This window comes from Schistocerca cancellata, chromosome 3 (genome assembly GCF_023864275.1).
Source record: "Schistocerca cancellata isolate TAMUIC-IGC-003103 chromosome 3, iqSchCanc2.1, whole genome shotgun sequence".
In the NCBI taxonomy this organism is placed as follows: Eukaryota; Metazoa; Arthropoda; class Insecta; order Orthoptera; family Acrididae; genus Schistocerca; species Schistocerca cancellata.
In genome coordinates this window covers 319774746-319791651 of record NC_064628.1, presented here as the reverse complement: position 1 = coordinate 319791651, position 16906 = coordinate 319774746, and the positions used below count along the sequence as shown (strand labels likewise).

General features: G+C 41.1%; 1 protein-coding gene across 1 annotated transcript in view; it reads left to right on the top strand.

The window, feature by feature from the left end:
• The window catches only part of LOC126175013 (serine/threonine-protein kinase RIO1), a 121153-nt gene that overhangs the window by 43779 nt on the left and 60468 nt on the right, over window positions 1-16906 (top strand). The gene's annotated exons all lie outside the window — the stretch shown is intronic.

Below are 16906 nucleotides of genomic sequence, written 5' to 3'. Positions count from 1 at the left end.
GGCATTCTGTGTGATGTTGGTAGCTCAATGCAGTACCTGCTGTGATGTAAGGATGTCTGCTCTCAAACTCCATCTGCCGCAAGCTGCCTAAAAAGGACTTGAAACAAATAATAATAAAAATACAAAACAAATCTTTGGACACATATATCTCCCACATGTGAATAAATAACATCTTTCTGGACTAGTGTGGTCCCTTTTCATTATTGTTAGAAATATAACAAAACTAATTACAGGATGTATATGCCCCAGGAAAAACCCAGGAATTTTTTCATCTGGGAAAAACCCAGACATTTTTTAGAATTTCAGGAATTTTTAGTTGTTTCAGTTTTCAATTAAATTTCTGTAATTTTTATTGGTAAGAACTAATACTCTAACAAGTAATTTTACTTTAGCTCACTGCTCTGGAATAATACTGCAGGAGTGAAACATAAACAAGAGAATAACACCAAAATAAAACTTCAGTTGCAAACAAAATGTGCTTACAGCAACAAAACACAGTGCACACAAAAGCATCTGCTGCAAGCAAAATGTATCAGTCTGCGCAACACTTCATACCAACAAACTGCTTTTGCTGCATCTTTCTCATATGTCTCATTTCGATGAACATGACATCACAACTGTTCACATTTGTAACAGGTCATGGGAAAAGATTGCGAAGGGTGGTTTAGGAAGAATTACTTTCAAAGTAAATTTCCTTGTAAGCCAAATGAGTTACGTTAATTGAGAGAATGTCAATGAATTTCTTAAATCAGAGCATTTGACTCTCATTCAAAAAATGACACTTTGAGGACCAGCCACTTAGAAAATTTTTTGGCCCAGGAGACAACCATTTATGACATTATTTAAAATCTCTTAACGACCAATATACTATACATGAAAGCCTAGGTTTCTTTGTTAACTATACTGTGTCTATATTAATTTAAACCATTAACTTTTCTATTTATGTGTTTATGCTACTTAACCATGATGTTGCCATTGGCTATTGTGCTGTATTTGGTGGAATTGTATTTGTACTTTTGTAACACGAAATATGCAGTGTAAATGTTGCTGTGTGTTGAAGATATTTCCAAAACACATTGTTTCTTGCTGTGTTTTGTTTCGTAAAGCGCTGAGAAGTACTGCGCCAAACCTTTACCATTCAAAAGGTTGCTAAGTTTTACAGCTCTGGAAGAAAATATAACACCACTTAACTTGAAAAACAGTAATTTCACCAGGGATTTAGTGTATTTTCACCGAATAAAAAGTTTATTTTTAACCAGGAAATATGGGAAAAACTGGAGATTTTTTTTTTTTTGTCCGCATATAGAGTCTGTAATTTTACACACTCCTGCTCATGTATTAGTCGATGGTACAGAAAATGCATCACCTCTAAGGTTTATGGGAAAATTGCTGAATTTAATTCAGCTCAATTCTGTAACCTCACAACCTAATGTATATAGATCCAAAGAATTGTCTCAGCTGATTGCAAGGTGGCAACCCAAAACTTAAATAAGTAGATTGGTTTAGCAAGGTCACAGAATCAGTGGTGTCAGAGTAACCTCATAGTGTGGTTGCCGGTGAATGCTTGTAAATACATTTGCTGAACCGCACGCTGAGAAATAAACACTTCGGTAGGCTCATTGCTCACTTGTTACATTTCCATAACTTTGGTTGTATCTGAATCAGAACTGCTACAGCACACCTGTTGCCATGCCTGGGACATGTTGTACACAATGGGGGCAAGTGCTGTGTATGTAGTGAAGGAGACATGTGCCATCGCTGCAGGTATGATTCTTTGTGAGAACATCTGGGCCATGGAGCAGGTGAAGGCCCCATTGAAAAGGACATGATTTCCAATGTGGCTGGTGCCGTAGAGCTGACTGTTGTGATTTTTATGTTGATCATAAACAAACTCTGGGCTGCATGGGCAGTTTCATTTGCATTACTGCCATCAGAGGCAGATCTCATTGCCTCAGTGTGTAGCTCGTCACCTTAGTCAGAGGTAAGATGGGCTATAATGTACCTGACTACGAAGTACATGTAATTCTAATTGATTGGAGCTCTGTCTCCACTGCCAGAATTCTAGCCTGTCTGCAATAATATGTTACTTTATTGCAAAAAAGTCTTGTAAAAAGAAAAGTCTTTTAGAAAACTCAAGTTCCACCAGATTTGTTAATGGCTCTTCAAATTAGATTATACAGGTCAGGATTTTGTGAAAAAAATGGCCTTTTGTCTTTCCATATAAAAAAGCTGACAAATGTAACTGCAGTCATTTGCAGTAAAGCTTACCACCCTTCGCTTGGTTTGTTATATGGTGGAAAACCCACAAATACAGGTATTGTGGGAGATGTTCCTGCAAAACTTTGTAGCACTTGCATCCTAAAGTATAGCTGCTGTTAGCTCCTGACAACCCTGCACCATTTGTGTTAGTATTTGTAGTGGTTTCCTCCATAGCTGAAATTCCATATTCTCACCTGATTACTAAAATGTTCACTGTCTGAGTGATCCCATCTTCATCACCACATTTCTAAATTTGAGTTAAAGTAAGGTTCAGTCCACACTGTATCAAAGTTCCACCTACAACAGATAGAACCCATCATATTAACACCTTAGCCCTAACAGTAGCACATCTGCCAAGCAGTCTGTAAATCGCTTTAAAATTGACTCACTGGCCCTTGGCCAGCTTACATGGCAAATTCTGGCATGATACTATCAGAGGGTGCTCTTGATAATCAGCAGCCCCTGGGTATAGCACCACAGTGAGACAGCAGTGTTGAGTCAGCTACTTGGTTTACATAGTGACATTGGATTTACCAACACACAATGTTAAGAACATCGGGAAAATGTGCCTTGAAAAATATAAAGAGAATGAGTAGCCTCAAACACTAGACCATTCTGGAATCAATCCAACTTTGTCTCAGATATGTCATATACATGATAACCCATAATGCTGTAAACTCTCTTAAGTTCCCGAACTTACACTAACAACATAATTATGCTAGCCATCTGTCTTCCATGCCTGCTAATCCAGCCCATGACCTTTTTTTCGACGCCTCCTTTGATGTAGGGTATGCAGGCCGCTCCTCCTCCCTACTACCCCCGGGAGTCCGCTTCCATCAACTGCTCCATTCTCTTTCCTTCCGCTTTCCTAAAACCTTCTTGACAACTTGGGGTACAGCACCGCCTTGGCTCCGTCCCCGGATCTGCCTGCTCCGTGACCTTTGTCAATTTCCCAAGGATGGTACCCCTACACTTGTTTATCGTCGGGCATTTGCTGCTCTATGTGCACAAATGACGGACGCCACATTTATTTACACCGACGGCTCGAAAACATCGTTAGGTGTAGGGAGTGCCTATATTGTTGGCGACACCCCAAATCGCTTTCGGCTTCCCGACCAGTGTTCGGTTTATACTGCGGAGCTTTACGCTGTTCTCCAGGCTGTCCACTACATCCGCCGCCATCAGCGGATACGTACGTTATCTGCTCAGATTCTCTCAGCTCTCTCCTCAGTCTCCAAGCTCTTTACCCTGTGCACCCTCTGGTCCACCGGATTCAGGACTGTCTGTGCTTGCTCCACCTGGGGGGCGTCTCGGTGGCATTCCTCTGGCTCCCGGGACACGCTGGTATCTGTGGGAATGAGGCGGCCGATATAGCGGCCAAGGCTGCAGTCTCTCTTCCTCGGCCAGCTATTCAGTCGCTTCCCTTCAACGATCTACGGAGCGGTTTATGTCACAAAGTTGCTCATTTATGGCATGCGCATTGGTCAACACTTTCCCGTAATAAATTGCGGGAAGTGAAAGCCCTTCCTTGCGCTTGGACCTCTTCCTCCCGAACGCGTCGTCGGGAGGAGGTAATTTTAGCTAGACTCCGGATAGGGCACTGTCTTTTTAGCCATCGACATCTTTTAAGCGGCGATCCTCCCCCACTCTGTCCCCACTGCTTTCAGCTGTGGACGGTAAGACACCTTTTAATTGAATGCCCCTATTTTAATCCGTTACGCTCCCGTCTACAGCTATCGCCTGATCTATCGTCGATTTTAGCAGATGACACGCGCTCAGCCGACCGCGTTCTCCAGTTTATTAGTGACAGTGAAATGACGTCAGTCATTTGAAGCTTTTTTTGGGGACAACCACCCCCTTTCTGTAGTGGATTTTTAAGCATTTCTTCTATTTTTAGTTTCTCCAATTTTATGACTTTGTTCCCATTGCTGCTGGTTTTCAATTTCGGTTTTTTACTGTCTTAAGTCACGGGCTGGGCACTAATGACCATAGAAGTTTTGCGCCCTAAAAAACCAAAAACAAAAACAAAAAAACTAACAACATAATGAAAAGGATAGTTGCTACTCATCATATAGTGGACCTGCTGAATCTTTCTGCAGCTCAGCATCTCCAGTATATGGTGAGCAGCAACCATCCTTTTCATTATATTGCTACATTCCATCCTGGATTTTCCATTGTTCAAACTTACACTAAATTCTGTCAGTCATGTGACCTTTTGCCATGAAATTTACCAAAAATAAGAGTCTCACATAGTGAAAAATGTTAAGTCTCCACTGTTCACTATCAGGATTCACACTAAAGCCAGCTAGCTCGTGTGACTTTGTTACTTGCCAATCTGACAAAGGTTCCTCTTTGTTAACTGCACTATACTGCTCTGTACACTCTGTGCTACTGGCACAATATACCTAACACTAACCCTCTCACTACATAAGCAAATGATTATTGTGTAACATTTAAATATTAAATTCAAGTATACAAAAATGTGCATCCTGATGCTCCGATCAACATGGTGCCAGAAGGTAATTTTTATCTTAACAGGTCTTTTGGTAAACAAGCAATTAAGAATTCTCACTTAGAATGATTTTTGTACAATAAAAGAAACTTGTTTACATTTCACAATAAACAGACATGCAATATGATATTCTGAAAGACTTTTTCATTATCCTTTCTTCTAATGAAATCAGTACTGTGCACAGTTTTTCTGTTATTAAGATGGTTAGCATCACACAATTTCTGGAGTCAGTAACTATGATCCAAACTTAAAGGTAAAACTATATTATTGTTACTGTACATTAGTCTCAAGTTCCTTAGCCGTATACCACATCTGAAACTAATTTTATCAGAGATCTATAAAGCATTTGATAGTACATAAGAATTACAAGTAACTGATATTTTGTCAATCACTGTAGCAATATTTATTTGCTTAACATTATTTTCAAATAAATTACCCAATTCTTCACTTTTAAATAAGAATAACTTTAAAGTTTTTGTTGTTTGAATTAGTCCTTTACAACAAAAATTCTTGCCTGAAATTTATTTTCCAATGGTGTTTTTGGTTTTATCATAGCTCAGCTGATTTTCTGCTGTTGTCAGTGTTGAACATAGAATACCATTACTATGCTTGTGGCTACCACTGGCCTTTAATAATCATGTCCTTGCCACATGGCTCCCTCTCTGTGTAAAAATTGGATTCTTTTGTGGCCTGTCACCTGTGTTGGGGGCGGCTGAGATACACACATCGACAACCAGCTTGCATGTTGTTGAGCCCACTACCCTGCATATGACATCAGCATTCTTAATTCCATCTCCTTCTCCATGTCTGTGGTCTTAGGAATCGGATAGCTCAGGTTTTGTCATGAATTTTTGAAGATTGTGTCCTATAGCTATAACACCTTCAGTCACACTCCAGTGAAAATATTTTTACTTTTATGAACAATGGCAGTTGACTTTTGTGTAAAACATTGGACAAACTCAAATTTCTACATCACTCATTTCTTATGATATCAGGCGCACAATTTCTTTCATCATATATGTGCACGTGTAATTGAATTACATGTATGTATGTGTATGTATGTATGTACTGTGATGACCTCGCCCTATAGGAAAAAAAATTATCAAAATCTGAACTGAAGTCGCCCAAAATTCTGGTTGGAAAGCCAAACTATTTGCTATACTTCACAGTTGGTCACAATACCACTTTATTTATGAACTGAAAAGCTAAATGTTTACGAGAAACTGCTCTGAAAATAACCTGAGTCAACAAACATAAAAGACAATATCTGACAGAATTTAGAAAAGATGACAAAATTATGTGAATTCCATTACATGAACACTGGGGGATTCACCATACATCTACCCACTTTTGAGTATAACCTGCATCTCTCAATATTATCTTTGGCTTCCCTCTGACAACCATGCCTCCATCCTTGCTACCCTCCCTATTTTCTTTCCCTGTTGCTTCATAGCCTGGGTTGTGAGTAACTGAATCTCCTTTCCCTTCTTCCCTTTCTTTCCCCTCTCTCCTCCCTGATGAAGGAACATTTGTTCCGAAAGCTAGGAATGTAAATTTTCGGTTCTGTTTTATGTGTATCTATCGGCTGTACTGAGCTGAGGTAAGTACTGGCCAGCCCCTCTATCTCTTTGTTAGTATTTGTCTCTCAATATTACGACTCACAGCAATACAATATCAAAGTTTTTAATCCTGTGTAAACATTCCCCACATGTTTTGACAACTGATATATGTGATTTGCACTCATGGCAGGAAATGCACCAATGGTGCAACAGCAGCTTTTATGTTCTTGGTCGGTTCTCGGGCAACTATGGTGGTTGCCGTAATTTACACGTGCAGATGTATTTCATGACAAAATACTCTTATTAGTCACTATCACATTGCTGTACTCATAACAATACATAAAATGTCCTAAAATAATGTGACTGCAAGAATTTTGACATGCAAGGAGAAATAGTTCTAATGAGAGAAAGTAGTTCATATTTACTGGTGTTTCAATAATGACTACCGTGCAACTATTAGTTCATTAATGGTACCTTTATTTTCGATAGCAGAAAGCAAACATAAACAAGCAAAGAACTGATTTTAATAGTCCATAATTCTACTACTTTTAATAGAGAAAATAAGTTTTTTAATCAGCGTTTAGTGTTTGGTGAAATATCTTAACTTTTCATTGCACACAAAGCTTTGCAATGGGCAGCACGACGTCAACAGGTTACAATGTTACGAGCGGGAAACAGGCAGTTCTGTTTGTTAATCGTCTCCGGTGAAACGTGAACAAAGTTCCTGCACAACTGTATCAGTAACCCAGTGGCAATTGACACAAGTCGCTGGTATGTGACCATTGTTGACGTGTCTCCTCTTGCAAAGCACATTATGTAGACAGCATTCATTTATACTTTTTGTGGACTTTCCATGACGCTTCCATCCATAACTACACAACTCGTCACATTCATATAGCCGTAGCTACAATTACACAGTTCATAGTAATGTTCTGTTACGTGATGCACACCATAGACAATGTTCTTGCAGTTCAGACTTCTGTAAGGTCATTGAAAGTCAGATATACTCAACAGTTCATTAAAGTCTCAACTTTCGGGATTGATAGAATGTGAAAGACAACAGTTCCACCATCCAAGTATCAATGGCAGCAAAGTTCATTCACATAAAAGCACTGCTCGTGTTGGTCAAAACAAAGTCTTGTTAGCGGCGCTTTCACAGTCTGGTTTATTTGCTCCTAAAGTTCGCTGACAATGGCATTACATTCCGCAGTGGCAAAGTGAATTGTCATTCTCATAGTTCCGTGTGTCACTGTCCATACAATTCCAGGTGCTTTTCATTTAAAAAAAAAAAGTATCATTTTCCCATGCACGTTTCACAGACGCATCATCCACCATACCTTCTATTATGCCTCCTCTTTTTGACTATCAATATCGCTATTGCTGTCCCCTATTTACAGATGTTGTATCATTATCATAAATTACGTATATCTTTATAAGTGTTCTTGATTGCATTTTTCCCAATTAATAATATACCAAAAAAGAAATTTATGAACTTTTCCACGTAGATACATATGTATCCGTTGGCAAACAAAATAATTACGAGTACATCTTTACATTTAAAACCCACAGTAGTACGTTACATCATCATAATTACATATGCCAGTAGGAACAATAGAAAAAATAGAAAACAAAAGAAAATCGTGGCAAAAAATTTGTATGTAATTAGTAATGGCTTCACAGTACCCAGTAGTTTGAAGGTTCCCATTTTGCCCTGATAGTGGTGATCCATCGTGTCGTGGATGTACATGTACAGAGACTCCAAAAGCCTTGGGAAGCTATCCTGATCTACAAATGCTCAACCACTGCCCAGAACTCGTGACGTTGGTCATAGCTTAGTCCATGGCACAACCATCTCACCTAATGACATCCTAGATATGTTCAGCAGGTTGGAGGTGTGGTTATTAAGAGAGAAGGGCCCCTCAAATCACTTGTGACAAGGTGTGGGAGTTGTTGGGTAATGCATTGTCTAGAAGATATATCCTGTTGATGGCAAGCTAACAAGCAGATGCACATGATTGAACATTAGGTTTGCAAGTCAAGATGATGGTAGGCATCTGTGGGAACTTGCTTCATTGCATATAAAATTTTCCTAATGGTAATATATCCACCAATTTCTTGAACAATGTGCTGTTGACAAGTAGGATGCATCACTGCATGTGATTTCTGATTTAACAAATGTATCTTCTCATCTTTGTGTACCAATATGCAGTATGACCCATTGGACCAGGTGATTTTTTTTTGTAACTACTGAGTGTCTAGTGTGGTGTTCTTGCATCCATGCCGAACTTTGGCAGCTGCTAAGTGCAGTGAGTGGAAGTACAAGTTTAGGGTAATGGCTTGTGAATCCCATTGCAAGGAAATGATTCTAAGACGACATGGCTGCTCAAGAGTTGATTTCCAGCTTGAATTGATGACTAATTGGCTGCATTTTGACCTGTCTGCCTGCTACTACGAACTATGTTAGTCAGTAGTGAGCTCATTCATTAACATGTTACTCAAGGGAGTTTACTATGGCAGTGCCCTTTCTCTCAGAATTGAGGTAATGCTGGTACACTCTTGACATTCATTCATTCATTCATTCATTCCTTTTGTAGTGTATTTATTTATTAGCAAAATCATGTTATTGATGTGAGCTACAAGTTAATGCAAATCTTGAAAAATCATTTATCTCTTCGTCATGATAGGTTTTGTACACAGGTATACATATTTTACAAAGGACAGAGTAGACTATAATCATCTACATAAGAATTAATTGTAAGCTCACTTCTGTTATATTTAAGGTTTTAGCATTATATATTATGTAAATTGGTCTTCATAATAACAGCAACCAAATAAAAACAAAATAAGAATTAAAAGTTAGCTGTAAATGCAAGTTAAATTTGTCATAAATTGGCTGTCATATATTCAGAAAGTGAATAAAAACAATATTGTAGCAGTATTCTGGTGACATTCTTACTGAACAATTGTTATCTTCGGCTGAGCAGGGCAGTTCGTTATAAAGTTTTCTGCATATGCACCTCTCACTGCTGTGGCATTTACTCAGTCTCCCAACTTGCTAAATGAAAGTTAGCACTAGTATGGGTGCAGTGATTGTGCAGATCATCACTCGTTTCAAAGAGGTGGGATTCTTATACATAAATGAAAGTAAGATATTTGAAAATAGGCATAGTGTTTGCATGTGATGGGATTATATTGTGATCTTCCATGTGCCTTTTTTCCCCAAGGTAAATATAACTATGTGTATTGTCACCCCTCCCCATTCCCTCAATGAAAAAGGGATGGTACATGAGAAGACAGAATTGACCAGAGTAAAGTGAAGAATTCTTATGGTAGTCAAGTTGCACCTGTAACTGAGTGCTCTAAAGACATAGCACAGACTGCTAATTTCTCTGTGAATATTCCACCGTAATGTGTTGCTGATCCACAATCCAAGGACTTAAGTCTTACTAACCTGTTCCATATTATTTAGGAATAAAGGAGATGACTCACCGAAAGGCAGAAGCGTGGCATTGACTATAGGCACAGAAATGAAAGGTACGGAGCTTGGTTATCTTTCGGAATGTACTTTCTTTTTCTAGCTGTAGGAAACACACACACACACACACACACACACACACACACACACAGTCGTCATCCACATGCATACTCCTGTCTCCCTACAGTGTGCTCCATCAGCTGCCAGCTGCTTACTGGCCCACGGTGAGTGTGCTGGGCTGGGCTGGGCTGGGGCGGGGCGGGATGGGGTGGGGTGGGGTGGGGTGGGGTGGGGTGGGGGATGGAGAGAGGCTGGAGGCAAGGAAGTAATTGGGCACAAGTGTCTGGCAGTTCATGGGAGAGTAGGGAACCATCTGTGGGCTAGCTAGGGGTGTAGGTAGAGGGTCCAGTGGCAGACAGCTGGGCACATTATTTCATTGACTAGGGCAGACACAACTAGCTGATGTGGCGACACAAATTGAGTGGGCCTGCTGGGGTAGGGGATGAGGGGATGGGGTACACACACACACACACACACACACACACACACACACACACACACACACATACACTATTTGGAGGGGGGGGGGGCAGCAAGCTATCTTAGATTTAGGCCAGGAAGATTACAGGAGTGAAGGATATGCTGTAAGGGTAGCTCCCATCCGTGCAGCTCAGAAAAGCTGGTGGTGGTGAGTATGATCCAAATGGCACCGGTTGTGAATCAGCCATCGAAACCTCGCATGTTGTGCTCTGCTGTGTTTATGCCTATTGACGACGCAACACTTCCTTTTGGTGAGTCATCTCTTTATTCCTAAATAATTCAGAACTTTAAACCAGAACTTCCCAGACATTATCGACCTGTTCCATAGCTTTATTTGAATGACTGTTCTATACATGTTCTGTGGTCTTTGATGGGCAAATCATCATATGAGCTGTTTTACTCACATTAAGCAAGAGGTGGTTCTCATAGAGCCAGTACAAGAACCCTTCACTGTTGTCAACTGTGTCATCTCACATCTATTCTTTAGAAATGTCCCAAGAAAGAAAGTATGTACAATCAGCAAATAATACAGGAGCTGTTGATAGATTTTTCTGGAAGATCATTTATAACACAAGTGAAAAGGAGTTTGCCTGGGTTGATGCTTGTGGTGCCTGAAGTGACTTGTATTAGTTCTCACGTCATGTGTTATTTCTACTAGCTGCCCCCTGTTCAATAGATTTGACTGAAATTACTCATTGCAGTATCCTGTTTTGCCATAAGCATCTAGTTCGCTTAAGAGTAGAGTGGCTAAATAAATCAGATTTCTTTGTCAGACCTGTAAACAGTACAGAAGAAAGTGTTTTTGATTTATGCAAAAGCTGTCTTGACCGTTAATGAAAATAGAGCTTTATATGAATTTATTTCTCTGAAAGCTGAACTACTGTGTTGTTTGCAAGTAGTTACTTTCAAGGAAGTTCATTATGCCTGTATACATGATTTTTTCCGTCTTTTAATTTGCATAAAATTCAGAGGAGGGTGATAGGTTGACAGTTGTCTAGCTCGTGCTTATCTCCTTTATTGTGTGCGGGAATGATTTTGGAAGTTTTGAATGTTTCAGAGAAAATTCCAGTGCTCATGGAGCTATTTGTTACGTAAGTTTTCTGGCTTCAATTATCTCCCTATTTTATTACATAGTAAGATATACCATCAAGACCAAATGGGAAGAGAATTTGTCATATAGTTCAATTAATGTGAAGAAAATTTGTCATATAGTTCGATTAATGTGAAGGAACTCATCCAGACCTGAAGCCATTAAAGTGATTTTTGCGCATTTTGTTGATGGAGAGTGAACAAGTGGAAGATTGCTAGCTACATGTGACAAATTATTGCTTGATATCTGTTGTTTGTTTGCCATTGTGATTCCACGACTTTGTTTGGTGTCAATTTGTAAAGTCTATCTTAGAATATTCCATATATCTATACATTTCTGGTTCAGATATCAAGGATTTATTTGCTAGCTGTTGTGCCTTTGATATTACTTTTGGGATCTTCTTATACACTCAAAATACTTGTGGAAGCTTGGATTGCCATAGTTCCTTTGCACGTGTAGTAACTTAAGTCTTGGATGACACTCCTACACCATTTATGACACACCATTATGAGGTTTCATGCATGTACGTTTTACTTTAACTTTATTACTGGGAAGGCATTATTGGAATGATGATCCATTATGTTATAACTTCAAGTTGAACAAATATATTTCAAGGAAGATGCAATACATGAAAGTCACATATCAAGTACACGGAGTAGACGTGTGTCACTTTCACAGTCAAATCATAACTAAGTCCGAGTCTAGCGGCTGTTGGCTGGCTGACCGCTTAGGTGGCGCTGCTGCTGCATGGCTGGCAGACAGCGCCGCATGTAGAGGACGCGCGTAACTGCGCGGCGGCACTTTGAAAGATCGGCAAGTCACAACACCTTTCCCCTGTTTGAAGTTTTGGCACAAGACTTTATGGAGGTGGCCTATCGATTGCTAAAGTCTGTAGGAGTTGTTTGACTGGCCGTAAAGTCACGAGGAGGAGGCTTCCCGTACGGACAGCTCAATGCCTTATCGACACTTACCCTATGCCTCAATGTGAAGAATTGTTCTCTAAACTTGCTCGAGGCCAGTATTTTTCTAAACTTGACCTGTCTGAAGCTTATCATCAACTTCATCTCGACACTGCTTCCCAGCAGTTTCTGGTCCTTAACACGCCTTTCAGCTTCTATCAATACCAACGATTGCCATTTGGGGTTGCCAACACCCCTGTTCACTTTCAGCGATTCTTGGAACATTTATTGCTCACTGTCCCTGGGTGTCTAAATTACCAGGACGACATTGTTGTCACTGGCTCCACCACTGAAGAACATCTTCAAAATCTCTGCACACTTTTTCAGGTCTCACAGACTGCCGGTCTTATGCAGCTTTCCCCGTGCCTGGCTACTTATGGACCTGGCCAACATCTTGTTCTTGCCACGGACGCCTCTCAATACGGGGCCGGTGCAGTCCTTGCGCACCGTTTTTCTGACGGTTCTGAACAACCCATTGCTTATGCCTCCAAAACACTTACGGATGCCCAACAGAAGTATTCTCAAATTGAAAAAGAAGCTTTGGCCATTATTTATGCTCTTCATAAGTTTGGTGTTTTTCCTCTATGGATCCAAATTTAATCTTGTTACGGATCACAAACCTTTTGTTTCCTTGTTTCATCCATCAACGTCACTTCCCGACAAGTCTGCACACCGCCTCCAGCGTTGGGCTCTTTACTTGTCTTGTTTAAGTTATGAGATTCATTTCTGGCTGACGGCTCAAGATGCGAATGCTGATGCACTGTCTCGCCTTCCCATGGGTCCTGATCTGGCATTCGATAAGGACGAACTTTTGTGTTTCCATCTAGATGTTGCCAAGCAGCGGGTTGTGGACGGATTCCCCATCACAGGGGACCGGCTGGCGGCGGCTACGGGTTCTGACCGTACCCTCTCCCAGGTTTTATGCTGTATTCAGAAGGGTTGGCCAGATCATCCGTCTGCTAAGACTTCTGATCCGTTGCGGAACAACTACGCTTTGCATTACCGCCTCACTGCTAGGGATGGTGTTATCCTCCTTTCCACCGAAAATGCTTCGCCACGTGTTGTGGTACCTGTGTCTTTGCGTGCTTCGGTCTTGCGCCTCCTTCACCAAGGGCACTGGGGTCTCTCTCGCACAAAATTTCTGACACGCCGTCACGTGTACTGGCCCGGTATCGACTCTGAAATCCCACACATGGTCGCTGCCTGCTGCTGCCCTTGTGCGTCACAGGCCGCCGCCCCGAAGTCATCTTTGTCACCATGGCCTTCGCCTGAGAAGCCCTGGAAGCGTATTCAAGCTGACTTCGTGGGCCTTTTTTAGTTACTTATTGGCTTCTTGTTATTGACGCCTACTCTAACTTTCCTTTCATTGTCCGTTGCACGTCCCCTACCACTGCGGCAACCACCAATGCTCTAGCTCGCATCTTCTCTTTGGAAGGCCTTCCCTCTACTCTTGTTACTGATAATGGTCCGCAATTTGCCTCTTCCAATTTTGCGGATTTTTGTGCCCGTCACAGTGTCATGCGTGTCACGATCCCTCCGTTCCATCCACAATCAAACGGTGAGGCTGAACGACTGGTCCGCACATTTAAGGCTCAGATGAGGAAACTCCTGACTTCTTCTGCTGCTGCTGATGACGCGCTTCTCCAATTTCTGGCTTCTTACCGTTTCACCCCCATGAGCGACCACAGCCCGGCTGAGCTCTTACATGGCCGACAGTCCCGCACGCTACTTCATCTTCTGCGGCTTTCCACCTCACGGCCGCAAGTGCCTTCGCTTGGCTGGTTCACCGCCGACGACATTGTTTGGGTACGGGAATATGGCAGGCGGCCAAAATTGAGTCGTGGCCACATCTGACAACACCGTGGCCAATGCCTGTATGAAATCCAGATGGACACGGGTGTTGCAGTGCGTCATTCAGACCAGCTTCAGCCTCGTGTGCCGGCAACACCTGTTCTGGATGCTGCTACACCACCTACGGCTCTACCTGACACTCAGGATACTGGAATCTCTCATTACTCACGACGCAGTCCGCTCACCATCATATCGGTGCCAACACAAGAACTAACGCCACCAGGAGACGTGCCCATGCAGGAACCAGATGACCATCATCTGTCGGAGCAACTTTACTTGCCTCCTTCTCCTACGGACGTGTACACATCGCCCATGTCTCCTGTTATAACACCCGAACCTGCCGCAACGGGCAGATTGGTGCACGGGGCCCCAGCAGATTCGACCCCCACGTCTCCTGTCATTTCGACCCGTTATCATCGGGGCCACTTCCGTCCGTACGGGAAGCAGCCTCCTTGAGCTTTTACGGCCAGTCAAACACTACCTATGGACGTTAGCAATCTACAGGCCACTTCCATCAAGACCTGTGGAAAAACTTCAAAGAGGGGAAAAATGTTGTGACTTGCCGATCTTTCAAAGTGCCGCCGCGCAATTACGCGCGTCCTCTACATGCAGCGCTGTCTGCCAGCCATGGATTGCTGTCTGCCAGCCATGCAGCAGCAGCAGCAGCGCCACCTAAGCGGCCGCTAGACTCGGACTCAGTTATGGTTTGACTGTTAAAAGTGACACACATCTTACTCTGTTTACTTGATCTGTGACTTTCATGTATTGCGCCGTCCTTGAAATATATTTGTTCAACTTGAAGTTATAACAGAAAGATGATTCTATGTCAGCAGAGTTGGAATGTTTTCTTTGTCATGTTTGTATTTTCACTTGGATTTATCATTCCAAACACTCATTTAGTGAGATTTGATGTTTACGTTTGTACTTTTTTCTTTTTGATATTAGTGCCTCTCTCCTTCACCTCTCCTTGCATCCTAATTTACCTGTATTATTTTACAAACATTTTTGGAATTTTTCTGTGTACTCCACAACCATGACTTTTTAAACATGTGTACGTTTCCTGTGTATAAGTTGAACTTTGACATGTTTTTCTGGGAAGGCTAAGCACTGATTGTATGGAAGTCTGTTAGGATTTATAAATAGTGCGTGAAGTTTGCTACACTATAGAATCCATCAAAAAGGAGAACCATCAGGGATGTGGACTGATGCATATCATAGAAACTTAATCTGTACATTTAATTGGCAGTGAATTATTACTACACTCTTAATGCTATTAGTGGTTATGCCATCTAAATTTAACCTTGTAATTCAGAAATACATGCTACCTTAAAAAAAGGTAGACCAAACAACAGGGAAATTGACACATGTTCTTGTGAGTCCACAATAGCCTGTAAGTTCATGAGTGAACACCAATAAGTCTGGTCATACAAAGTCAGCATGGAAACACAAAAGTTCTGAATCAGTAATCACGTGAGGTCAGGAAACAGTCATCTTGCCTGTGCAATGATGCGATACAAATTGCTACAAAGTACACTGAGCAATAAGGTAGACCACGAGCCTGGGCCACAGGCTGTAGCTCCCCTTGATACCTCTGACATATTCACCTCTGCACTAGGCGGGGAATCTGAATCAGTGTCAGATACAAAAGATAGATTAATATTTACTTGAATACGTGGATATTTTTAATATAGAAAAGTGCCTACATCTAAAAATGCAAGGTACTGTTTACAGTATGTCCAGCAAATTGTGTAGCTTCATAATAAACACTGTTATTTATCATGTAGCTAATGTAACTTTTCAGTTCTGGAATCTTGATTTTTCATATAATTTGTAGAACTTGCTAAAGGTATATGTTTTCAATTTTCTTTAGAAATTATTGAGATTCCCAATTTCTTGCTTTGTTAGATGGAAGATTTTGAATACATTTGTACTAGAGTACATAAATCCACATGGAATCGCAGACAAGAGGGTAATACCTACATGAAAATTATTTTTGTGTCTTGTATTGTGATTGTGTATCAGAAACTGATTTTTATTACCGGCACAAAAATGTACTGGGAAGTAATGTAAAAGTTCAAAGACCCTTCAACACGCCTCAACAAGGTGTGCAGTTATCTACTTCACACTGTGTTCTTACTGTTCCCTTCTGCTGAACAAATACTTAAACTGCTTTAGATGCACATCCCCAGAACGTAATTACACCAGGCAACATGGAGTGAAAATATACTAAGTGGGGACCCTACTTCTTTGGTCAAGAAAATCACGCACACTTGGACAGAAATATGTGCTAAACTAAGCTTCTGAAGAGGACACATGAAAAGCCAAATACTCTCCACTGATTTTAAGCTGGAGTGTTCCATGCACCAGATGGGCATGACTTGGCCATAATTAAATGCACTTAATATCAGGCATCATGAGTCATGATCAATATGAGGTCTGACTGTGCCGGAGTTGTGACGTTCTGAATTCTTTAATTTTCCTGGTTGCTCTCTCTTCAACACAGTAGCTCTAAATGAACTAATCTTGAGTATTCGTGAACAGAACCGGAGGTCAGAAAGAATCCTGTTCCCTACAGTATTTTGAAACAGACTGTTTGAAATATATTGTATCATAGATTTTATAACAACAAATATAGCTGCTAATATATTATGCTGCAGAAGT